The 26372-nt window shown below is 38.7% G+C and overlaps 1 long non-coding RNA gene across 1 annotated transcript; it reads left to right on the plus strand.

The window, feature by feature from the left end:
* Positions 1–1837: 1837 nt before the first annotated feature.
* LOC134224595 (uncharacterized) lies at positions 1838–2186 on the plus strand. The gene is made up of 3 exons (XR_009982991.1): positions 1838–1889; positions 1976–2051; positions 2126–2186. It is a non-coding gene; the product is annotated as an uncharacterized LOC134224595 (long non-coding RNA).
* Positions 2187–26372: the final 24186 nt, after the last annotated feature.

Genomic DNA, 26372 nt, shown 5'->3' on the forward strand with positions numbered 1-26372 from the left:
AGCCGAATGGAGAAGACTCTTATATACCGCACAGGCCACTTCGGCCTTAGTCTGAATAAATAATAATAAATGCAGAAAACAAAACCAGTGACAACCTTAGACAACCAGACACAGCATTTGATGAAAAAAAAATCACAGATAACAGACGTTGAAAACTATGATTTTTTTAATGCATGAATTGATGAACTGTTTATATTGAAAAAAAAAACAGTCTACGGAGGATCCGCAAGTCATCTTCTACTTGATCGATCCACCTTGCCCGCTGCGCACCTCGCCTTCTTGTGCCCGTCGTATCGTTGTCGAGAACCATTTTCACCGGGTCACTGTCCGACATTCTGGCTAAGTGCCCGGCCCACCGCAGTCGTCCGGTGTGAACGGTGGATGGATTGTTGATTGTGCCATAATATCTATGTCCTCGGCGAAGCCAAATAGCTGGACGGACTTATTGAAAATTGTACCACTCGTGTTAATCCCTGCTCTACGTATTACCCCTTCCAAAGCGATGTTGAATAGCAGACAAGAAAGGCCATCACCTTGCCGTAACCCTCTGCGGGTTTCGAAGGGACTCGAGAATACCCCTGAAACTCGAACTACGCACATCACCCGATCCATCATCGCTTTGATCAACCGTGTCAGTTTATCCGGAAATCCGTTTTCGTGCATTAGCTGCCATAGCTGGTCCCGAACGATTGTATCATATGCGGCTTTGAAGTCGATGAATAGATGATGTGTGGGCACGTTGTATTCGCGGCATTTCTGCAATACCTGACGTATGGCGAACACCTGGTCTGTGGTAGAGCGTTCACCCATAAATCCCGCCTGGTACAGCCCCATGAACTCTCTTGCAATTGGTGTTAGTCGGCGGCATAAAATTTGGGAGAGTACCTTGTTCAGCAATGTGATTGCGCGGTAGTTGCTACAATCCAGCTTATCGCCCTTTTTGTAGATGGGACACACGACACCTTCCATCCACTCCTGCGGCAAAACTTCCTCCTCCCAAATCTTGGTAATGACCCAGTGCAGCGCTCTAGCCAGTGCCTCACCGCCGTGTTTAAATAGCTCTCCTGGTAGTTGGTCAACCCCAGGGGCTTTGTTGTTCTTGAGCCGGCCAATCTCCTCCTGGATTTCCTGGAGATCCGGAGCCGGTAGAATTATATCCTGCGCGCGTTCCCCCAGGTCCATCACCATACCGCCATCTTCGTCTGCTACATCGCCATTCAGGTGCTCTTCGTAGTGCTGCCGCCACCTTTGGATCACCTCACGCTCGTTCGTAAGAAGGTTCCCGTTGTAACGAGCCTTCGGGTCGTTACAATTATTGTAAATATTCTAATTGTTATAATTGTTCTTTGTTTTGTTAAATGTTTTATTCGTTTTCACGATTGAAGAAATTAAATCAAAAAAGTTAAATAAAAGTTTAAACCAGTCTAATGAGGAAAACAGAAACCACTAGAGAGAGTTCATTCGCGTTCATTTCTGCATTTCTCCTGAATTAAATAATTTATGAGATCCAACTCAGGAGGTGAGATACCGTGGGATCAAATTGCGTAAGCCACCCAAGATTGCTTGATCCCGCAAAATTTGCATATGAGCTTCGGCGTGCATCGACCTGTTGGGATTCCTTTGAAGATTTGTTGACTTTTTCCGAAGTCCCTCTCACATGGACAGAAAGGTGGCTAATTTAGGCTGTTCGTGTGAAGAGACGCGAAAATGATTGTTAGAAGCATGAGAGCAGCAATCGGTATCGCGAAATTAACTTCGTGATTTCCGGTGACGAAATTAATTCGGCGGTTAATCTGAGGATTATTGAAGTGATCAGATTCACTTCGAACTGATCCGTGGAAGAGGCAGGAGTGGCCCAAGTGTTCTCGCGCCGTGGTAGTTTGTGTAAGGTAAAAGCCACATTAAGTGTTTTCAATTAGTGGATCTTCAATAAAGCCTTTCCCAAAGAAATTAAATTTTAAAACCTTTCCCTCAGATAGCGTAGCTTATTAGTCGTGTGTGCAAAAGTTAAACGGTGTGTTATCGTGTGTGCTGGTGGTTGATAACGACAGGTAAATTGTGAAATTTATTGGTGGAAATATTGTGCTGACACGTGCAACGTGCAACGATCGTCTCGTGTATTTAGATCCGTGACCACGCCGCTACGACGCCCGACAACCCACACCGAACCATCGAGGCCATTCTTGACCCCACCATCAGCTTGCGAGGTTTTCCCGGGGCACGCCGGAACAGGGACGCGATCGCCAATCAACGCGCCCTAGGCAGGGCATCACCGAAGAAGAGGAAGTGAAGGCTACCGTTTTTCCCTCCGTTGGTGACGACCGACGGACATCGACGCACGTGCCGCGTCGCGCCATCGTATGAGACCGTAAGTTTTTCGATCCGGAGCAAAGTCATCCGTAGGCGACAACCGCAGTCGCAGCATCATCAGCTAGCCCGCTAGCTCCACCGCCGACCCGCCGGCAAACCGCGATGTAAAGTTCATCCGTTCAACCAACAGCAGTAGCAACATCAACTACTAGGCAAGCCGCCGACCCGCCGGCGAACCGCGTGTAAGTTTACCGCCATCGTCCGCTAGTTCAACCATCACATGGACGCGCCGTCGCACTAGTCGTCGCGTCCATTCTCAAAGTGAGTACTCCTTTTCTAAATACATGCGCATGTGATTTTCCGCCGCAACATAGCCCTATTGCGTTGCTAGGCGAAGACACGGCTTCGCCGTGAGAAATATGTTGAGTGCCGATTAAGCACAATAGTCGTTGCGTTTGCGTAGCAAACGAGAAAATTGCACGTTAGATTTTGAGTGAGCCACACCAGGAGAGCACACACAGTAGGAGGCTAGGGACCGACCGATTAGGCATTAATGGGAAAGGTGTAGAATAGTAGAAGCGAAGAGACAGGCAGAAGTGAGAGCGATATGAACACTAGTGTTAGTAAACTGGAAGCTTAATAAAGTTTCGGATAAAAGCTCCGCTGCTCTATTCGACTACAGGAAATGTTTCAATAAACACTACAGACCAAAAATATTTGTAATCTACTCGTTATTTTTGTTAATTGCTGTCCCGATGAAGTGAAGCTGATTGAAGTTATTTAATGTAGTTCGTTTTCGTTGTAGTTTTTTTTGTAGTATTTTTCTACTGGGGAGGTTGGCTCCGAAACCAACCGGGCAACTCCTTAATTCGACACGATTGGGTTGAGGGAAAATTTGGTCGCTTTACCAGTGATGATAAACCCCCTCCATACTGTTTCATCACTGGCCGACGGTTGTACTTAGGTAACTGGCAATTATTTTATTAAGCCGTTACTAGTAGCGTCCTTCACAGGCGCAATTTAAGTTAGCCACCTGTCTTCCATCCAAATTGGGAAAAAAGGGAACCTTCGTCCTCTGAGGGTCTCAACGGTCGGGCACATTTAGACACGGTCGATGGTCTCCTACGGGAGTGGCGCATAAGCCATCGTACTTACCTACCTAAAAAGGGGAAGACGGTCCGGCGTACGGTTATACCGTTTATGTCCTTACACATATCGGGCTGTGGCCCTTGCGTGAACGGTTCAACTTCTCAAAGAACTTTCGTGTGTTATTAGCGCGGTACAGTTGCTCCGTCTGTTCACGGTCTCGATCTTCCTGCTGACGCTTTTTCCTCCGGAAACTCGAGTTTTGTCTGTTCCGCGCCTGTTTATATCGTGCCTCGTTCGCCCTCGTGCGGTGTTGCAGCAATCTCGCCCATGCTGCATTCTTCTCTTTTACTAACTGCTCACATTCGCCGTCATACCAGTCGTTTCTCTGATCCGGGGGCACCGTGTCAAGTGCAGCGGTTGCGGTGCTACCAATGGTGGATCGAATATCTCTCCAGTCATCTTCAAGAGACGATGCGCCTAGCTGCTCTTCCGTTGGGAGTGCCACTTCCAGCTGCTGCGCGCATTCTTGGGCTAGTCTACCGTCTTGTAGCCGCCCAATACTAAGCCGCGGCGTCCGACTTCGACGCGTGTTGTACACCGTCGAGAGTTTTGAGCGCAGGCGTACTGCAACGAGGTAGTGGTCGGATTCAATATTCACACTGCGGTAAGTGCGGACGTTCGTGATGTCGGAGAAGAATTTACCGTCGATTAGAACGTGGTCGATTTGGTTTTCCGTTTCTTGGTTAGGTGATCTCTATGTGGCCTTGTGGATATTTTACGGGGAAAAAAGGTGCTTCGGACTACCATTCCGCGGGAGGCTGCGAAGTTTATGCATCGTTGGCCGTTGTCATTCGATACGGTCACAGTGTTTTCTAACCCAGGAATTCGTGATCGAAAATGTTTTGGCCATGAAAAGTTGATTTTAGAGTCTCAGTGACTTCGGAGAAAAGTTTCAGTATGTTAAGCTCCATAATCTGGAAAATTTTTTTTTTTGACTAATCCCCCTAAAAGTGAGATGGAAATTCTCTTTACTCCAATTATGAAGATACATCATTGGTGTCTTCGAGAAAGTTGTAGAAAAAGTTTCTACGAAAAATTTTGCTATATAAATTTTATTTCTATCTGCTATAGAAGTCGAGATATGGGTCGTTATTTATGAACGACCACCAAAAAACAGGTTTTTCACGATACTTTCGTCAATATATTTTTTAGATTTTTCAAATGTTCTACAAAGATCTCCGTCGCGATAAAAAACATGAACCTTTCGAAGACAGTTTCTTCTTATTTTCAATATTGACGAAGTTATTGACGATTTTTTGTTCAAAAATGAGCATCTTAACATTAATTGCATACATGTAGGGGAAAATGGGGCAGAATTTTAATTAGGAGATTGGAAGTATAACTCAAGCACTAACGGTTGCATTGCAACATATATGTGACTTAGCTTGCCGTAAGTACTGTATGGATATTTTATTCTTCTTCTTCTTGTTATATATAAAAAATGAATTGGTCTGTATTCCGCATAACTAAGAAACGGCTGGGTTCAAATTTCTTCATCACAATTTCCGATGGGCTTACATAATATTTTCTTATGTAAAAGTCACGACTCAAACTGAAAAAATATGAAAAATTCAAATTAGAATTTGTATGGGTATTTTGTATAGGCATATCTCAACACGCATTCTCACCTACTGTGCAAGACAACGTCTGCCGGGTCATCTAATTCATGATAATAACACTTACGCCAGACCTATGTCTTGTTTTATTGTCCAAATTTTGAAAATCATTATCGAATCGCCGGATAGTTTACAGATAAATACCAATATATCGGGATATTGGTATTTCCAGAGAATTCTAAATGAAAAAACATCCATCCATAATCATTTAACATGTAAAACATCCATCCATAATCATTTAGAAAATTTTGTATTTGGCTAAATCATAGGTCTTGCGTAAGTGTAAAGACTAAAGATGACCCTGCAGACGTTGTCCTGCAAAGTAGGCGAGAATGCGATCTACCTTTTTAAAATTTCCGTACAAATTTTATTTTCAATTTTTCATATTTTTTCCAATTTTGGTCGAGATTCTTACATGAGAAAATATTCTGTAAATCCGTCGGACATGTTGATAAACAAATTTTCTGAAGAAATGAAGAAAATCTATCCAGCCGTTTTTTAGTTATCCACAATACAGACCAATTCATTTTTTATATATAACAAGAAGAAGAAGAAAAAGATGTTCATACGGCACTTATGTAAAGCTATGTCACATATATGTTGCAATGCAACCATTAGAGCATGAGTTATACTTTCAATTACCTAAATAAAATTCTGCCCCATTTTGCCCCTACATGTATGCAGTTAATGACAAAATGCTCATTTTTGAACCGAAAATCGTCAATAACTTCGTCAATATTGAAAATAAGAAGAAACTGTCTTCGAAAGGTTCATGTTTTTCATCGCGACGGAGATCTTTGTAGAACATTTGAAAAATCTAAAAAATATATTGACGAAAGTATCGTGAAAAACCAGTTTTTTAGTGGTCGTTCATAAATAACGATCCATATCTCGACTTCTATAGCAGATAGAAATAAAATTTATATAGCAAAATTTTTCGTAGAAACTTTTTCTACAACTTTCTCGAAGACACCAATGATGTATCTTCATAATTGGAGGAAAGAGAATTTCCATCTCACTTTTAGGGGGATTAATCAAAAAAAAAATTTTTCCAGAATATGGAGCTTAACATACTGAAACTTTTCTCCGAAGTCACTGAGACTCTAAAATCAACTTTTCATGGCCAAAACATTTTCGATCACGAATTCCTGGGTTAGAAAACACTGTGCGGTGTGCAGACTATCCGGTCCGATGACCGGTCTATACATTTCCTCCCTTCCTACCTGCGCGTTCATGTCACCGATGACGATTTTGACGTCCCGCAGTGGGCATCCATCGTATGTCTGCTCCAGCTGTGCGTAGAACGCTTCATTCTCGTCGTCGGGTCTCCCTTCGTGTGGGCACTGCACGTTGATGATGCTATAGTTGAAGAAACGGCCTTTAATCCTCAGCTTGCACATCCTTGCGTTGATTGGCTGCCACCCAATCACGCGTTGAAGCATCTTACCCAGCACTATGAAGCCGATTCCCAGCTCGTTGGTGGTGCCACAGCTTTGGTAGAAGGTAGCCGCTCGATGCCCGCTTTTCCACACTTTCTGTCCTGTCCAGCAAATCTCCTGCAGCGCCACGACGTCGAAATTGCGTCCTGTCTCGTCGGAGGGCCGTCGTGTCAGGGCTGTTTAGCGTCCCACCTAACACCAGGGCTTGGGCTTGTGCGCTTTGAGCGGCACACGGTCGCTCTGGTGGGGCCTACTTGCGGATACATGCAGATTTTTATAGGAATTTAACAGGGCCCACTGTCAAACCTCACCACATCCAAGACAAGCTCCACAACTCGCAGATGGCCTGGGGAGGGATCGTCAAGCCCTTGAACATAGTCCCTGTTGCCCGCTATAATTAACTTATAGCTACCTATTAATTAATGAAGAAATAAACCAATGGGGGATTTTTTTTATTTATTTGCCTGTAAATATATTTTGAACATTAATCACAATTTAAAAAGCATGCAAGCATCCAGTATTCAGGATAGGTAAGTCCAGGACTGCTCAACGATCTGTCTGATTTTTGCTACTGACTCACCAGCTGAAAAGTATTTAAATTTATAACGTGACTGTTCTCCATTAATATAAAGTATGCGGTACAGATCATTGGTTGTGTAATACTTACAGAAATAAGGATTTGTGCTAGATCAAAAAGAATTTCACACCTAATCGCGCAGTATGATAACTAAAAATGGCTACTTTTTTCTGACGTTTGATAATAAATAGTCAGTCGATAGAATAAGCTGATCGACCAGTAAAGTATGCTGAATTAACTTTTGCAAAATTTGAATTCATTCAACGTTCGTTAGAAGTTCAAGACTTGTTTTACCGTTTCTGCCTCGCTTTGCTGTTTTAATTCCTGCTTCGAAAAGAACCTTTTCACACTAATAGCTGACGGTCAGAATATATATGATCGTGCGATAAAAGTTTATAATCGAACTTACCTTACCGAACAACCAGGACCGGATTTAGCCGGAAGGGGGCCCCGGGGCCGACGGTATGTGGGGGCCCCAAAATGTACAAAAAAGGTTGGTTTTGGTACATAAGATTTGTGGGGGCCCGGGGCCACGGCCCCCCGGCCCCCTCATAAATCCGGCCTTGCGAACAACCCTTACCTTCTGTAGATCATCTTCGTTGATGTCTTCAAATAATGGCGGGTCTGACCAGGAGATGCTTGAAATTAAATCCATCTAGCCAATCAACCGCAATCGAAGAGGAAATGGCGGCCCCCTCATCATATGGACATTCTCTCTAGGAGAGCAGGTAGCTCATTATCTGCTGAGCATAGGACAATCATTCTCCCACACATCATCCGCTCCGGTGGTCAATATTTTTTGTATTTTGAAGGGCATCTCATTGGTTGTGAAGAAATATCATCATACGCGCTGGATTCTTTTTCTAAAGCTTTTTCGGTATTAAATACGCCAGTTCCAGAAGCTTTGCAAAAACTAATGGACTTCGTAGAAATAGTGTCGTATAAAACATTAACACATAATCGAGGAGCAACTGTTAACAATTTCAAGGAATGTTGTTATTTTTTTTTTCAATCGGTATAAAGGATTATAAACGGCCAAGGAACATGGTGTGTTAATTTTTACTCGGTGTAATTTATCATCTATGAATAATAAAATAACAATAACCAAAATGTACCTATTACTTCCTTGATTTCTTAGATTTAGATCTCGAATAAATTTGGAAATTATATCAAATTAACTTTGTTTTGATGACATCCAACGGACCAAAACTGTGACAAACACCGCCACCACCTATTTTCGGACCGGCGCACACCTCTGGTCATACGTCACCTTTGCGTGCAACCTGATTGGGTTTTTGCATGACTCGTGTGCACTGCACACACAATCACACTGATAAACAAACATTTGCTCAATTTGTTGATTTGAGTCTAACGGTCTAACACTATAGATCTCCGAGCCACCTATAAAAAGTTTGTTTTTGGAGTGAAATGGTAGTCTTTCGGAACATCCTTGTTGAACGCGAAAGGCATACATCTGATTTGTGCCAATTCATTATTACTGTTCCTTGTCCAATTTCGCCTAAATGTTTGTATTTATGCAAGCATGATGACAGCTTCTTGGATCAATTGCTCAAACGTGGTTTGAAGTAAGTCTGCCTCAAGTTGATCCTGTTTCCTTGACGATAAAACTAGGCTACTTTCTTAACGTAACGTTGGTGTTGGTTCGGTGCTGATTTCAGGATATTGTCAAATAAATTCAGTTTATCTAGCAATCTACAGGCATTATTACCGTTATGCTGCTTCCGGATCCGCCAATTTTTCGGCTATTTATATGCATTTTGTAGTGGCTTTTTAGATTTTTGTTCCATTTGAATCAAGTTTAAAAAAAAAAGTGCGAATACCTAGTGAAATTTGAGAAGCAGTAAAAAATTCAATACCCTGTTTTACGAATGGATCGGTGACCGGAGACCGACGAAATCCGTCCAGGGGAGACCAATTTGCGAAATTATTGTATTTCGTTTAGCCGCGTTGTAGTCTTTACGGATGCGTGTTTTCGAATTCCGCCGTGGAGCCAACTTCGGTGTCTCGTGCTTGACTGGAAATCGATTCAAAGGTGAGACTCTGAGAACGACTGCCGTTGCGGTCGGGATTCGTATCTGTGGGGACTGCAGCGTGGTGGAGTTGAATGGAGTGGTACTGGACTCGTCTTATGACAGACGAAAACATTCCACTAAAAGAGGTCATCTCAGTCCTTGATACACATTCAGTGATTATATTTTCTGTTGCTGTTGTTTATGTTCCAACACACACTACTTTTATGCAGTGGTGGAAATACTCGCTTCACGAGTAAGAAATAAGTGTAATTTGGGTCCCCAAAAACGCCGCATTCGCACGAACCTGCTGTCTGTATTTTTCTGGTGCAAAGACAAACAGTATGGTAGTATTTTGTTCGCGAGTAAAAATCACGGTCGCGAGTTTTCGTAGTTTCTTCAAATAGAATTAAAAGAAAACATTTTAAATGAACATAATAAACAAGTGTGTTCTATCTTGTACATCCGTGAGCAACATGTTCCGATATTGTTTTATGCTATTCTGCATCTGCATATTGACCCGAAAGGCTCGCGAAGCTTCACGAACATTTTTCGAGGCTCGTTTTTCTAGTTTCTCTGCGAGTAGTTGATAGCCAAGACCTACCTACTTCTCGTTTTGAGGAGTAGGCTCACAGATTTCTACCACTGTTATAATGTAAAAAGCAATAATTGTTGCACATGGTTTTGAACAATTTATTACAAATGCATTAATATAATCCATAAAGGGTATAGGGTATCCAATCATGGTTTGAACCAAATGGCAGGCATCAGATGAGCCAGCAAAAAAAATTCAGATATTTCATTATAGAAACATGTAACAACTGCGAACTCTAGTTTATATGGAAGCTTGGTTCATTGTCTTTCAAAAAACATCCTGGGTTCACATATTTAAGTATGCTAAGTTTCATTGAAAAAACTTAATAATTACAAAACTTAGATTCGTACCATGGTTTGAACTCAAAGGTATTTTGGTTACTAGATAAAGATTGTCGCTTCGGTTCCCTTTGTTCTGATGTCCGGAACATGTTGGGTACCAAGCTGTCAAATCGTATGGATTTTCCTTCTTTGACATTTAGCTCTCCTATCGTCGCCAGCAAAAGATGTTCCGGACAGTGACGGTCTTTGTCTGGTAACTAAAGTAGGGTATCTGTTCCATTATTAATAACATGCTCCTATGTCAGTGACATTCGCAAAACGGGCAATTTAGGCTCAATTTGTGTCGTGTTTTGTTGTTATCCGGCGTGCTCACTGCTGAAAATAATTACAAAAATGAGAAATAAAACAATTTGCGCATCAATTCTTTGTTTTCAAATGGTATTGATTTGGGTGCATGGTATGGAGGAGATCGAAGCAAGTCGTGCTCAAGTGTAGACAAGTTTGTTTCGTGCGTCAAAATTTTCCTCAAATTTTAAAATTTTACAAATTCGGATGCAAGCGCAAAGCCATAGACCGATAGCCAGGTTCATGTTTTATGGCCAAAGTTCTAGCTTGTTTTAGAGAGTGATGGCGTTATTGATCAATTGGACGTATCCTGAAATCATGCAGCCTTCAACAATCGTGAAGAGGAGTCATCAAAAGACTTGAAATGAAGTGTCCGGATGCCATTCTTAGTTTATATACAGTGGGTTGTAAGTCCCATAAGGGCATATGGTGACGTGAGTACACTTTTTCTTAAACATTGTACTGTATTTTATGAAGTAGATCGTGAGTCAATTAGAGCAAAATGTCCCAATCTGCCCTATATGTTGAACAAACGAGTTTCAACACTAACTCGTCTTCGCTCAAGTATATTAAACGTTTAAGTTAGACTTTTTTTCGATTACCATTTTTTTGTCTTTGAATACAATATTCAATGTTCGGAGCCCCCGCGTCAACAATTTAGCATATGTTAATTGTGCGGTCTTGAATACACAAACCAACACAAACCCTGTTTCCTAGGATTACTTTCGGAGAGCCATGTTTAACGCGCTCATGTCCTACAAAAGTCAAATGTTAAACGATCGTCGCTTGAACGAATAGTATGTTGTTGAAGACGTTACATACAAGTTTATGATATAAAACGTAAGGTATTTAAGAAAATGTTATAAAACTCTAGGAAAAAGACAAAATCTAATTCAGAAATCACCATCATTATAGTAAACGTTCTACTTTGTTATTTATAAGCAATTAGTAAGTAATATGAATTGAAAACAAGCATTACCTTTTTACCTTTCTCGTACACAAAGTGTATACACTGCATACACGTATCGTAAAGGCTAAATACTGTTTCAAAAACAAAATTTCGATAGGAAGCAGATTCTTATATACCGATCGACTCAGCTCGACGAATGCGTTAAAAACGAGAAGCATCACCATGGTGAAAATAACTGGAGCTTGCTCATATGTTCCTCTCTTTTATTAACTGCAGTAGATAAAAGTGAGGAACATGTGAGCAAGTTCCAGTTATTTTCTTTTATTTGATGCTCCATAACTTAAGTATAAAAAAAAAATCACACGAAATTTCTACTTTAGTTACTCAGTGATTGAATGGTTTAGGCTTCTTTTTTTCTGTCAAACCAAGGTTCGCTACGTTTTCAGTAGATAACGTGTTTATTAACATCGAAGTTTGTGCAACAAGTTGTAAAAAGATGTTTTTTTTCAGCACGAGTTGTACGTTTATCCACCGAGGCTTGCCGAGTTGGATAAATACTACGAGTGCTGAAAAAATCGAGTTTTGCAACGAGTTGCACACGCTTTTTTTGCAATGACAAAAAATAAACTTCAATTTGATAAATTTGTACTAAAATTGTACAGTCTAATTTACTCCACTTGATCCATCTTGCCAATAAATTATGTTGTTGCAGAGAACAATCAGATAGGAATCGAGAACAGTCAGATAATACCGTGCCACATTGTATAGTTCGATTAGCCGCGAAGCGATAGATGTACTTGCCTTTGGAAATTTTTGATTTCATGTCCATCAAACTATTTCATGCCTTACGCGACGCAGAGAATACACAATTTAAACACTTACTCAAGCTCATTAAGCAAAATGTAGTCATGTAACTACTGTTCTGATGTTGGTTTTTCATTATAGCACCCAAATGAGTGTTATAATGAATATTATGCAACCCATTTGAGTTGCATAATGTTCATTAAAGTACCAATTTCGTTGGTCTGGAAAAGTAGGCCGTTTTATCACTCAAAGACGAACTGTAAACCGGATTTTATGATCAGGAATTGCAAAAAATAATTTAACACCCTCATTGCTGCAAATGGGTTTATTTTTTGTGGGAGAGGAAGGCCGGTCTGGTCAATTACTAAAAAGTTTCAGATTTCTGTGAGTGTATTCTCACTTACTCGATGTTTTATAACTCCATAAGCTCTGAATGTAATACGGAATTGCGGGAACAAGTGTCTTGGTTTATTTTTTGCAAAAAACTATACGATAAAAGATTGTGTGTTACATTTAGGGCATTTTTGTTTTCAGAAAGTTGTAGTCTTTACATGTTGTTTAAAATAAAGTTGTACAATTATCTCGCTAAGCCCAATCTATTATGCGCTCAATCCGGTAAATGTCAGCCTTGAATATTACTTTCTTTCACTCAGTTTGTACATTAGTACGCATGTTCGCGGTGATGTGACGTTCATGATGCACTACGTGTATAGCAGAGTGTAAAATAACACTATCCAACAAAATTGAACTTTTTTTCGCTCCCTTAAACCGTTTTTAATGTGCTCAATAGATTTTTTTACGCTGAATTCAGGTACGTATTCAGATTTTCTGTAACACGTCCAGTTTTTGAGAAAAACGCATTTTAATTCACGAAAGTACGTATTTTCATAGAAATTTGGTTTCTCTCCCCCGCAAAACTGAATTTTGGCTCCTCACTTTTAGAATAAAGTTTGAATTTTGTAGAATGGGCCTTGTAGAATGCATGTGGGTTGTTGGATTTTATTTGGCACGTACATTTGTTGTGAAAAACGGAATTTCATTCACAAAAGAACGTCTTTTCATAGAAATTTGGTTTCTCTCCTCTGCAAAGCTGAATTTTGGCTCCTCACTTTTAGAATAAAGTTTGAATTTTGTAGAATGGGCCTTGTAGAATGCATGTGGGTTGTTGGATTTCATTTGGTACGTACATTTGTTGTGAAAAACGGAATTTCATTCACAAAAATACGTCTTTTCATAGAAATTTGGTTTCTCTCTTCTCCAAAGCTGAATTTCGACTCCTCACTTTTAGAATAAAGTTTGAATTTTATAGAATGGGCTTTGTAGAATGCATGTGGGTTGTTGGGTTTTATTTGGCACGTACATTTGTTGTGAAAAACGGAATTTCATTCACAAAAGTACGTCTTTTCATAGAAATTTGGTTTCTCTCCTCTGCAAAGCTGAATTTCGGCTCCTCACTTTTAGAATAAAGTTTGAATTTTGTATAATGGGCCTTGTAGAATGCATATGGGTTGTTGGATTTTATTTAGCACGTATATTTGTTGTGGAAACGGAATTTAATTCACAAAAGTACGTATTTTCATAGAAATTTGGTTTATCTGCTCTGCAAAGACGAATTTCAGGTTCTTATTTTGAGAATAAAGTTTGAATTTCATAGACACGGGCTTTTAGAATGCATATTGGTTGTTGGATTTAATTTGGCACGTACATGTGTTGTGAAAAACGGAATTTATTTCACAAAAGCATGTATTTTCAAAGAAATTTGGTTTCTCTGCTCTGCAAAGCTGAATTTCGGCTCCCCACTTTTAGAATAAAGTTTGAATTTTGTAGAATGGGCCTTGTGGAATGCATATGGGTTGTTGGATATCATGTGGTACATACATTTGTTGCGAAAAACGGAATTTCATTCACAAAAATACGTCTTTTCATAGAAATTTGGTTTCTCTCTTTTGCAAAGCTGAATTTCGGCTCCTCACTTTTAAAATAAAGTTTGAATTTTTTAGAATGGGCCTTGTGGAATGCATGTTGTTAGATTTTTTTCGGCACGTTCATTTGTTGTGGAAAACGGAATTTAATTCACAAAAGTACGTCTTTTCATAGAAATTTGTTTTCTCTCCTCTGTAAAGCTGAATTTCAGCTCCTCGCTTTAAGAATAAAGTTTGAATTTTGTAGAATGGGCCTTGTGGAATGCATATGAATTGTTGGATTGTATTTGACACGTTCATTTCATGTGAAAACGGAATTTATTTCACAAAAGTACGTATTTTTATAGAAATTTTGTTTCTCTCCTCTGCAAAGCTGAATTTTGGCTCCTCACTTTGAGAATAAAGTTTGAATTTTGTAGAATGGGCCTTGTAGAATGCATGTGGGTTGTTAGATTTCATTTGGTATGTACATTTGTTGTGAAAAACGGAATTTCATTCACAAAAATACGTCTTTTCATAGAAATTTGGTTTATCTCTTTTGCAAAGCTGAATTTCGGCTCCTCACTTTTAAAATAAAGTTTGAATTTTGTAGAATGGGCCTTGTAGAATGCATGTGGGTTGTTGGATTTTATTTGGCACGTACATTTGTTGTGAAAAACGGAATTTCATTCACAAAAGTACGTCTTTTCATAGAAATTTGGTTTCTCTCCTCTGCAAAGCTGAATTTTGGCTCCTCACTTTTAGAATAAAGTTTGAATTTTATGAAATGGGCCTTGTAGAATGCATGTGGGTTGTTGGATTTCATTTGGCACGTATATTTGTAGTGAAAAACGGAATTTCATTCCCATAAATACGTCTTTTCATAGAAATTTGGTTTCTCTCTTCTGCAAAGCTGAATTTCGGCTCCTCACTTTTAAAATAAAGTTGGAATTTTGTAGAATGGGCCTTGTAGAATGCATGTGGGTTGTTGGATTTTATTTGGCACGTACATTTGTTGTGAAAAACGGAATTTCATTCACAAAAGTACGTCTTTTCATAGAAATTTGGTTTCTCTCCTCTGCAAAGCTGAATTTTGGCTCCTCACTTTTAGAATAAAGTTTGAATTTTGTAGAATGGGCCTTGTAGATTGCATATGGTTTGTTGGATTTCAATTGGCACGTACATTTGTTGTGAAAACGGAATTTCATTCACAAAAGTACGTCTTTTCATAGAAAATTGGTTTCTCTCCTCTGCAAAGCTGAATTTTGGCTCCTCACTTTTAGAATAAAGTTTGAATTTTGTAGAATGGGCCTTGTAGAATGCATGTGGGTTGTTAGATTTCATTTGGTACGTACATTTGTTGTGAAAAACGGAATTTCATTCACAAAAATACGTCTTTTCATAGAAATTTGGTTTCTCTCTTTTGCAAAGCTGAATTTCGGCTCCTCACTTTTAAAATAAAGTTTGAATTTTGTAGAATGGGCCTTGTAGAATGCACGTGGGTTGTTGGATTTTATTTGGCACGTACATTTGTTGTGAAAAGCGGAATTTCATTCACAAAAGTATGTCTTGTCATCGAAATTTGGTTTCTCTCCTCTGCAAAGCTGAATTTTGGCTCCTCACTTTTAGGATAAAGTTTGAATTTTGGAGAATGGGCCTTGTGGAATGCATGTGGATTGTTGGATTTCATTTGGTACATACATTTGTTGTGAAAACGGAATTTCATTCACAAAAAGACGTCTTTTCATAGAAATTTTGTTTATCTCTTCTGCAAAGCTGAATTTCGGCTCCTCACTTTTAAAATAAAGTTTGAATTTTGTAGAATGGGCCTTGTAGAATGCATGTGGGTTGTTGGATTTTATTTGGCACGTACATTTGTTGTGAAAAACGGAATTTCATTCACAAAAGTACGTCTTTTCATAGAAATTTGGTTTCTCTCCTCTGCAAAGCTGAATTTTGGCTCCTCACTTTTAGAATAAAGTTTGAATTTTGTAGAATGGGCCTTGTGGAATGCATATGGGTTGTTGGATTTCATTTGGCACGTACATTTGTTGTGAAAAACGGAATTTCATTCACAAAAGTACGTCTTTCCATAGAAAATTGGTTTCTCTCCTCTGCAAAGCTGAATTTTGGCTCCTCACTTTTAGAATAAAGTTTGAATTTTGTAGAATGGGCCTTGTAGAATGCATGTGGGTTGTTAGATTTCATGTGGTACGTACATTTGTTGTGAAAAACGGAATTTCATTCACAAAAATACGTCTTTTCATAGAAATTTGGTTTATCTCTTCTGCAAAGCTGAATTTCGGCTCCTCACTTTTAAAATAAAGTTTGAATTTTGTAGAATGGGCCTTGTAGAATGCATGTGGGTTGTTGGATTTTATTTGGCACGTACATTTGTTGTGAAAAACGGAATTTCATTCACAAAAGTACGTCTTTTCATAGAAATTTGGTTTCTCTCCTCTGCAAAGCTGAATTTTGGCTCCTCACTTTCAGAATTAAGCTTGAATTTTGTAGAATGGGCCTTGTAGAATACATGTGAGTTGTTGGATTTTATTTGGGACCTACATTTGTTGTGAAAAACGGAATTTCATTCACAAAAATACGTCTTTTCATAGAAATTTGGTTTCTCTCTTTTGCAAAGCTGAATTTCGGCTCCTCACTTTTAAAATAAAGTTTGAATTTTGTAGAATGGGCCTTGTAGAATGCACGTGGGTTGTTGGATTTTATTTGGCACGTACATTTGTTGTGAAAAACGGAATTTCATTCACAAAAGTACGTCTTTTCATAGAAATTTGGTTTCTCTCCTCTGCAAAGCTGAATTTTGGCTCCTCACTTTTAGAATAAAGTTTGAATTTTGTAGAATGGGCCTTGTGGAATGCATGTGGGTTGTTGGATTTCATTTGGTACATACATTTGTTGTGAAAAACGGAATTTCATTCACAAAAATACGTCTTTTCATAGAAATTTGGTTTCTCTCTTCTGCAAAGCTAAATTTCGACTCCTCACTTTTAGAATAAAGTTTGAATTTTGTAGAATGGGCCTTGTAGAATGCATGTGGGTTGTTGGCTTTCATTTGGCACGTACATTCGTTGTGAAAAACGGAATTTCATTCACAAAAGTACGTCTTTTCATAGAAATTTGGTCTCTCTCCTCAGTAAAGCTGAATTTTGGCTCCTCACTTTTAGAATAAAGTTTGAATTTTGTAGAATGGGCCTTGTGGAATGCATTTGGGTTGTTGGATTTCATTTGGCACGTTCATTTGTTGTGAAAAACGGAATTTCATTCACAAAAGTACGTCTTTTCATAGAAATTTGGTTTTTCTCCTCAGTAAAGCTGAATTTCGACTCCTCACTTTTAGAATAAAGTTTGAATTTTTTAGAATGGGCCTTGTAGAATGCATGTGGGTTGTTGGATTTCATTTGGCGCGTACATTTGTCGTGAAAAACGGATTTTCATTCACAAGAGTACGTCTTTTCATAGAAATTTGGTTTCTCTCTTTTGCAAAGCTGAATTTCGGCTCCTCACTTTTAAAATAAAGTTTGAATTTTGTAGAATGGGCCTTGTAGAATGCACGTGGGTTGTTGGATTTTATTTGGCACGTACATTTGTTGTGAAAAACGGAATTTCATTCACAAAAGTACGTCTTTCCATAGAAAATTGGTTTCTTTCCTCTGCAAAGCTGAATTTTGGCTCCTCACTTTTAGAATAAAGTTTGAATTTTGTAGAATGGGCCTTGTAGAATGCATGTGGGTTGTTGGATTTCATTTGGTACATACATTTGTTGTGAAAAACGGAATTTCATTCACAAAAATACGTCTTTTCATAGAAATTTGGTTTCTCTCTTTTGCAAAGCTGAATTTCGGCTCCTCACTTTTAAAATAAAGTTTGAATTTTGTAGAATGGGCCTTGTAGAATGCATGTGGGTTGTTGGATTTTATTTGGCACGTACATTTGTTGTGAAAAACAGAGTGGAAAATAATCGAAAATTTTTGGTGAAGTCCACCTTTCTTCAATTGTCAGTTCACTTCCATACACATTCATAGTCGGCTCTGGACAGTCAATATTCAGTTGAATCTCCTCGTTTGTCGGGTGAAGATCACTGCGTCCAGATTTTAGGACTATTGTGATATACCCTTTTACTGTGAAATACGCAAGTTATCTCAGTAACATGTTTGTCACTGAGATACCTTGGTATCGACTGAACTCAAGACCATCTATTATTGATGAATAGAGATCCTGAGTTACAGTATGTGACTCCCCATTCTGGCGAGACTAGCTTTATGAAGCCAACCACGTCCTTGGGGATAAGATCCATATGTCAGCAGGCCCTAAAAGGGCTTGCTGAGAACTTTGAACCTACGTTGGGTGAGTGCACTGCAATAGCAGAGGATGTGTTCTGATGTTTCTCTCTCCTCGTCACAGAAGCGGCAATTTGAGGTTTGGATTGCTCCGATCTTTTGTAGATGGTATCTGCAGGGGCAGTGTCCAGTTATTAGACCGGTGTAGATGTTGAGATCCCTTTTGTTGAGACCTAATAGTTGTTGGGTTTTCTTGGGGTTATTGTTGTATATTCAGTTGAATATTAGTCATTGAATATTTATGCACATTTTACAAATTGATAAATTATCTGAAATCTAAACACGTTTCAAATGAGTAAAGTGATTTATCACACAGGACTGAATCCAATTTTCATCCGCGAGACACTTTCAACGGTAAACATCAACATAAACAATGCTAATAATGTTTTTTCGGCACATAGTAAGCACACTCAGTGACAGTCGAATGAATGAGTTGGTGGAGTAGTCGTCTGACTATGTCATTCTATGTTTTGAATATTTCTGCGATGTTTGTCAAAATTCGGACTGAAGTTGCTTCATGAAGATGAATATTTTAGGCTCTGGTGTCTAGTTACATGTTTGAATCTCGCTCATTACAAAAACATTTACAGATATCAATATTTCCCTAACCATTTCAATTAGAAACAAAAAGGGGGAAGGGATCTAAATATTTAACTTTCTTTCTCGTTTCAGAGAGCGATCAATGGCGCTTAAACCTAGGCTTATTAGCCAGGGCAAGTTTAATAGCTTCGCCCCATCCCAGCAAAATCATCAATGGAGTGACATAAATTTCTTAGCATGGTCATTCCCAACGTGTATTCAATCTTATCATATCATTTGCTTATGATAATACCCCTAAACTATGAACCCTACCAACCATCCGACTCCTTGACATCTCTGAGGGCGTCGGTGAGTCGCTGGCCTCTTTTTAAGTAGATGTCATATCATCACTATCTTCCCTTCCCTAGTAACGAAGAAGATGGGCATGGCCGGCAATTATAGCTTTCATGAATTATCATTTTGGGTTGCTATTAAATCCCAAATAGTAATCCATAAGCAGTTGTGTTCGAAAAGTTAAAGAATTTACATGAGAGCTATCAGTATGCAATCTACGAAATACTCCGTTACAACGCAACGCAACGGTATTGATTTGGGTGCATGGTATGAATTCAAGGAGCGGTTCCCCTATATTTTTTTGAACTTCATCGTTCTTGGTTTGAACTAAATTCGTGCCATGGTTTGAACTACTGGTAGCAGTGGCAGCCGCTCCTAAATATAATACTAATTACATGCCTGAAACGCTGAATAAACCTATAGAAAAGCAAATTTGTTTTACTATTCATCTTATCGCATTAGATTAGTAACTCGGAACGTGTGAAAATCATGTAAATTATCGATATGAAAATTGCGATTTTTTCATATTGGAAATGTAAACAAAATGCTCCAGCAAAGCGCAGCAGCGCTCCTAGTGGACAGCAGTAGAACTGCATGACAAGTGACTGCATTTACAAGTTCAAACCACGATGCATTTTGGCTCGAACCATGATCAATTTTTACCTTGTATGAATGTTACTATTTTAAACAACAAAATACGTCGTAACTGATCTTTACTTTGTTCTCGCGTCAACATTAACATGCTAGTTACTTAGATTACATCACCCTAGCAGCACACATGCTCCACTTAGGATACTGCAACTCAAATATGACCAGATTTAGTCACAATGAAGTTGCTGCAACCATTTTGTCTGACTTGTGCTGCTCGGGCACTTATCAAGGTGAATCCTGATCTAAGTAATGACACTTCCTCTCCCTACTTACAATACTCCTTCCCGTAACAACCGTAGAGATGCAGACGATTCGTCGGTCTCTAAAACAACGGTTGTTACAATAACATTCCTTCCCTTCCCTCGATGATCGTAAGGACGTGGCCGGCGCCGTTATTGATCCATTAAAAGTTGAGCTTTCGGAACGTGCACATTGAGGATGGAGTGCTAATCCCAAGTCCCATCTGTTGGTTCCCTGTGCAATTCCGTTAGTTCTGGTCAATCACGGAGTAGCAACTACGAATTGTACGATCATCTCATGCTCATGCTCATGCTCATGCTCATGCTCATTTTGTAGTGGCTTTTCAGATCATTTGAAATGTTCCGAATTGTCGCTTCCACTTAAGAATGATGTTCAGTCCATCTATAGCTTTCTTTTGCAGAATACTGTATCAGCCATTCCACTGCATTCAACCTGGAATGATAAAAAGCTTTACGGAAGAATGGAAAAACGATGGTCCTATTCTGAAGTCTCAATCTGTAACGCACAGAAGATAAGCATGCATGTATATTCCGATTGTACCAATAGCGGTAACCTTTCCATTTATTATTGAACACACACACGCAGTTGAACATCTTTATATTTTAATACTTCAAGATCCTCGTTTATCAGTTCTATTTCATTGTAAAATTCGGTGAACATTTGTCGTGACAGAATGTTCGTCTCATTGAACGCACACGACAGATTGTGTCGGATTGCAGATTTGAGTTCTTCCATACTAAATAACCGTCATTCGTCATGTATATAAATAAATAAAAATAAAATAAAAATATGAAGTGCTCAGAAAGTAATTAATCGACCTTACCAAGTAGGATAAGTGGAGCAACTCATTTATGAATAATCCATTTATTCTTCCCAAATCGAACTCCAACAGTGTGAAAAAGATAGCTGAGAAAAACTACACAATCATGAATAAGTGAGTTTCTCCGTGTATAAGAAATCTCTTGTGTACATCGGATCGAAGTCGAAAAATCAAGGTCCTGCGAATAATATCACAAATCATTCATTTCGCGTAAAATCCAACAGATCTAAGATAAAATATCCTGCCGGTTCCACATTAATTAATAACCTGCTCGGTCAAAAGTCAAGCATGGCACAATGGTTCATATGTTACTCCCTCATAATGATAATCTCTCTACCATATCTCATCCCGCACACTACCAATCACCGTCGGTCGCCATCCAGCACTGATTCAGTCCACCGTAAAACAACACACGTTCCACTCCAGACCCCGGGCAGATGATTTATGGGTACGACAAAATTAAATACGACGTTCCAGTTTACGTGAGAGTACCATTTGCTCCATTTCCTGTGACAAAAGCCTTGGTAAGGAGCACCAGAATGGCGGCGACGCATGAGTTTTTGTCCTTTCGAGTACGGGAAAAGACGACGGGGTCACTCCAACTACCGCATGCCGCATGCAAAATAATTCCTACTCCGACAGGGCGACTCCTCGGTACTCTTCTCGAAGACGCCCGTCCGGCAATGGCTCGTTAAACAGTGATTTTTCTTCGGAAGTGGATTTTCGGATAGTTAGAAGGATCATTTACTTAACGCTCTGGTTGTTTTGCAATCATTTGTTTCCGAGCGGTGGAAATGGTGTGTGGTGATGCTTCATGCAGCCTTTTGGGAGAGAAGGTAGAAGTTTCATTATTTGATGACAGAGTGAAATGTAAATTGAGCTCCAGCCTCAGAAAGTGTGTTCTTGCAATCATGACACCAAACAAACTTAGGTGATATTCCTGGAAGAACACCACTGCATCAATTTAAAAAAAAGTTAATTTAAAACACAAGTAACGTGTACAAAAATACAAATATATCCACACAATTTTTTGCGATTTTTATGCAACACGCGACCAACCGGTGCTTACCAAGTTATGTCGCGCGAAAAACACGCAATTGAAGGGTTTTCGAAACTTATTTTTGTTTGCGCCATGGCGGAAGATGTTTCCAGGTATGTTTCTCTCGATGTCCAATCATTTAATGAAGCTATCTTTAAACGGAATTCACTCGAAGAGCAGTAATCAATGAATGTTGAGAGTTTTGACTGAATTCGAAATAACGGGTAGATGATTACGTACATTTGAGTATATGTCATGATTCGTTAAGTATTGACGAATGATGTATCAATTAATCTTTAAAGATGATGTGACTACGGAGCCCCAGCATAATTCAAACTGTGTATGGAGCTGCAAGGTTCCAGCTATTCAAGATCCGATTCGAATGACAATTGTACATCACCATTAGAAGATTTTGATGAGTGACTATGCGATGTGAATTTCAATAAATTATGGCAGCCCTTACTTTGCACCGTTCAATGTGCAAAAACGATCCATAAAAAATGAAAAACGATCCGTAAATAACATCTGAATGTTCCATAAAACGCTACCATAAATCCATAAAATAGTTCGGGAGATTCCACAAAGAATAATTTAATGATCCATAAATCTTTGGAAATTGATCCATAAAAACTATATTTTGATCCATAAAATCAGAAATTTGGGCAATTCCTGATGATGATCCATAATTTCAGTAATATGATCCATAATTTTAGCATATGATCCATAATATTGTTTAAATGATCCATAATTTTGATAATGTTATCCATAATGCTTGGAAAGAAGGCCAATGAAACTATATTGATTAATCCACATATTTTTTTTAAATCTATGGATCATTTGACAAAATTTATGGATCATATTACCAAAACTATGTATCAAATGGCCAGAATTAAGGATCATATAACTAAAATTATGGATCATCATTACGATAAAAAAATGCGCAAATTTGAAGTTTTATGGATCAAAATATAGTTTTTTATGGATCATTTTACAAAGATTTATGGATCATTTGTCATACGTTCATGGGAAAATAGCAAGAATTGTATTGTTTTTCTTGACCATGTTAATGGAACATATTTTCCTATTAATTGCTAAATTTTAGCTCAGTTATGGATCGGAAAATTATTCTTTATGGAATCTCCTGAACTATTTTATGGATTTATGGTAGTATTTTATGGAACATTCAGATGTTATTTAGGGATCGTTTTTAATTTTTTTATGGATCTATTTTTATTGTTTATATGCAAATTTGCCGTAAATTATTATTCTCGGCAGCCTTTCCAAATTTGTTCCTGGACTTCATCTCATAGCTTCAACGTTCATCTCATGCTCATCAATTAAGCAATAATAAGAATGTTTGAAAAATCTATGTGCATATAAACAGCATGTGAAAGATTTAGTGCCTTCGGTGGGGTTTGCATCCAAGGCCCTCTAGACAGGTGCTTTAAGGACTTAAGGACTTCCGTCGTCCTTCGCAATTCAACGGCTTCTGATATGATCCTAAATTCCCAAGAGTACCGGTCCAACTACCCGTCACTCAAGTTCAATTCAATCAAAGTTAATTTCAGTGATTATGTTTAATGTGTTTTTGTGTATAAGTTCACCGAGTTTAGAACATCGTAACTAGAGGTGTGCGCCGGTCCGATATTTAGCGGCGGCGGAGTTTGTCAGAATTTTGATCGGCGGCGGCGGCGTGAATCGGCGTGGCGATTTTTTTGTTACGTTTTTGAGATTTTTGTTTGCTTGTTTTCGGGACATTTTCAGTTTGTAAATAATTTTCGGATTTTCCAAGAAAACTACTTAAAAGTTTCGAGAATTCTTTGGAATTATTAATAGACGAAAATTGTTTGGAAATTGGAATTTACATGGAAAATTCTTCAGAATCTTCACGAGAAATTGTTCTAAATTTCTACAGGAAAATGTTTGGAATATCCATGGTAAGATCCGTTTGAGTTTCTGTTGAGTATTTTTTGAAATTCACACAGAAAATTCTTCATAATTGTAGAAGAATGCGGTTGTTAGAAAAGGTGTTTGAACGCTGGCTTGCTCAGTCTAAAATAATCAGGACGGATAGTTTGTCACGGCCAACGGTAAAACAGAAAGTGCTTCATAATATCCGCAGGAAACTCTAAGGAGTTATCAAAGGAAACTCTTTGGAATTTTCACGGGAAATTCTCCGATATTTCCACGGAAACTTCTTTAGAATTGCATCGGAAGATTTCAATAAAAAAAACTTTGGATTTCAACGGAAAATTGCACGGAATTTATTGAATTAATTTTTGGATTTCTACGAGATATTTTTTGTACAGTAGACGTTCGATAACTGCAATGCTTTTTAACTGCAATTCGATAGTTGCAACAGTTTTGAAGTACATGATCGGACCGCTGAACTTCAAAACGATGCTATAATCGATTAGTCAATTACTGAAACGAGACCTGCAAAGACGCTGTTTCTTTTCTCTTGTTTTGACACTTGTTCTTCTTTTCATCACAGTTGACCATCGAGTTTCAACTGTTTACTTGACTGTTTCACCTAAGCCCCAGGTGGACCCTTCTGAGCACAATAAAAGCGTATCCAATTCACGAAATAGTTAATTCATTTTCATAAGGATTTTTATACCGGGAACAAAACACATCTTTATTACAAGCTAAACACAAGGTTTCAAATACTCGTTAAAGTAAAAAAGTCTTGGTAAAACAAAAATGATGTGGAATATTTTATTTGGGATACCAATACTTTCACTCAAAAAGCTGCTGGTTGCACCTGACAGTTCGTGACAGCAGTTGACTGGCAGCAGCTGAAGTTACATTTTTTCCTCTTTGCAGGTCTCGTCTCAGGTCAATTATAGCTGCATTACGCTGCACAGCCAGGTGTACTTCTATAGGGCACTGCACGGGTTGCTTTGTCTCTTTCTCGCTTCAAAGAAATTAGAAAACAACAAGGTCAGTAAATGTCAAAATTAATGAAGAACGAAAGAGAAAGAGATTTTTCCGTGCAGTGCCCTATTGCATCTGACGTCGACTGACAAACGTTTGACGTCTAGAACTCATTGCAGATGCAGTTAACGAACAGCATTCGCTAAGTGAAACGTAAACATGTTGCAGTTATCTAACGACTAGTGTATTGTCCAAAAGGAGATTATACAGCACGTTCTAATGCACAATGCAGAGAGTTGGAGGCAATTGCGAACGACGTTAGCATGGCTACAAGGGCAACTAGGTTGAAGTAAGGCTGTAGTAAAAGCAATGGATTCTGGATGAAGCTGAAGGTTTAAATCTCGGAATCGACGAGTGGGTGAATGAGTGAGTAAGAGTGAGTGAGTAAGAGTTAATGAGTGAGTAAGAGTGAGTGAATGAGTAATAGAGCATGTATGAGTGAGTAAAAGTGAGTGAGTGAGTAAATAAAGGTGAGTGGGTGTATAAGAATGAGTGAGTGAGTGAGTAAAAGGAAGTGAGTGAGTAAGTGAGTAAAAGTGAGTGCATGAGTAAAGTTGAGTGAATAAGTAAGACAGAATGAGCGAGCAAGAGTGAGTGAGAAGGAGAAGAAGCGACCTACACAGCTCTGGTCCTCACAAGTTCCAATCTCACGCTTTCACGGGTCTTCCGATGACAATCGACCGCTAGCTAAGGGTTTTGTACTTAGCTGGTAGTGTATTCTGGGCACTGTTTTCCGTCTGACATCAGCTAGTAGGGCTTCCATTCCCGTAAACGATTTCCCGGGAAATCATATTTCCCGGGATTCCCGATTCCCGGGATTTATGTATCAGTTTCCCGAATTTCCCGGGAAATGAACAACATACTAAAATATTTTGTAATAATTGCCTTATTTTTTTTTTAATTTAATGATAATGGATTTTGGGGAATCAATTACATTTTTTTAACTAGCATCATCTCACTATTTATTTTACTTTTGAAGTTTAAGAAGTTAAGTTACAGTTTAAGTTGAAAATATTACAGAATCATACGGTGCATTCCAATGCGTGTTGAAGAGACAAAGAACCAGTTTGTATCTATCGTTCGTTCATTCAATAGGTTCAAACGTCAGTAAGCCTTGTTAATCGAATTGAAAATTTAGTGTCTGTGGTGAAACAGCAGAGCTATCAATGTTCGCAAATACTGAGGCAATAGCAGTGACCGCTTTGGCAGGTTTGTCCTATTATTGTAAAAGGTTTTTTAAGACCTTCAATGCCTTTTGCTTCAATTCCCGAACAGACTCATATTCTACAAACTCGTTTGTATTTTGAGAAATTTCTGATTTCATTTAAATATAGCGTGGACTAACAGATCTTGATGGAAAAACAGATTTTAGATCTTTAGTATGCGATCATAACAACTGTCTTATAACAAATACTCGCAAAACTTTTGAAATTTTATGCGTTTTAGGTGTTTAGGTGCATTTCAAGCAAAGTTTGA

This window comes from Armigeres subalbatus, chromosome 3 (genome assembly GCF_024139115.2).
Source record: "Armigeres subalbatus isolate Guangzhou_Male chromosome 3, GZ_Asu_2, whole genome shotgun sequence".
NCBI lineage: Eukaryota > Metazoa > Arthropoda > Insecta > Diptera > Culicidae > Armigeres > Armigeres subalbatus.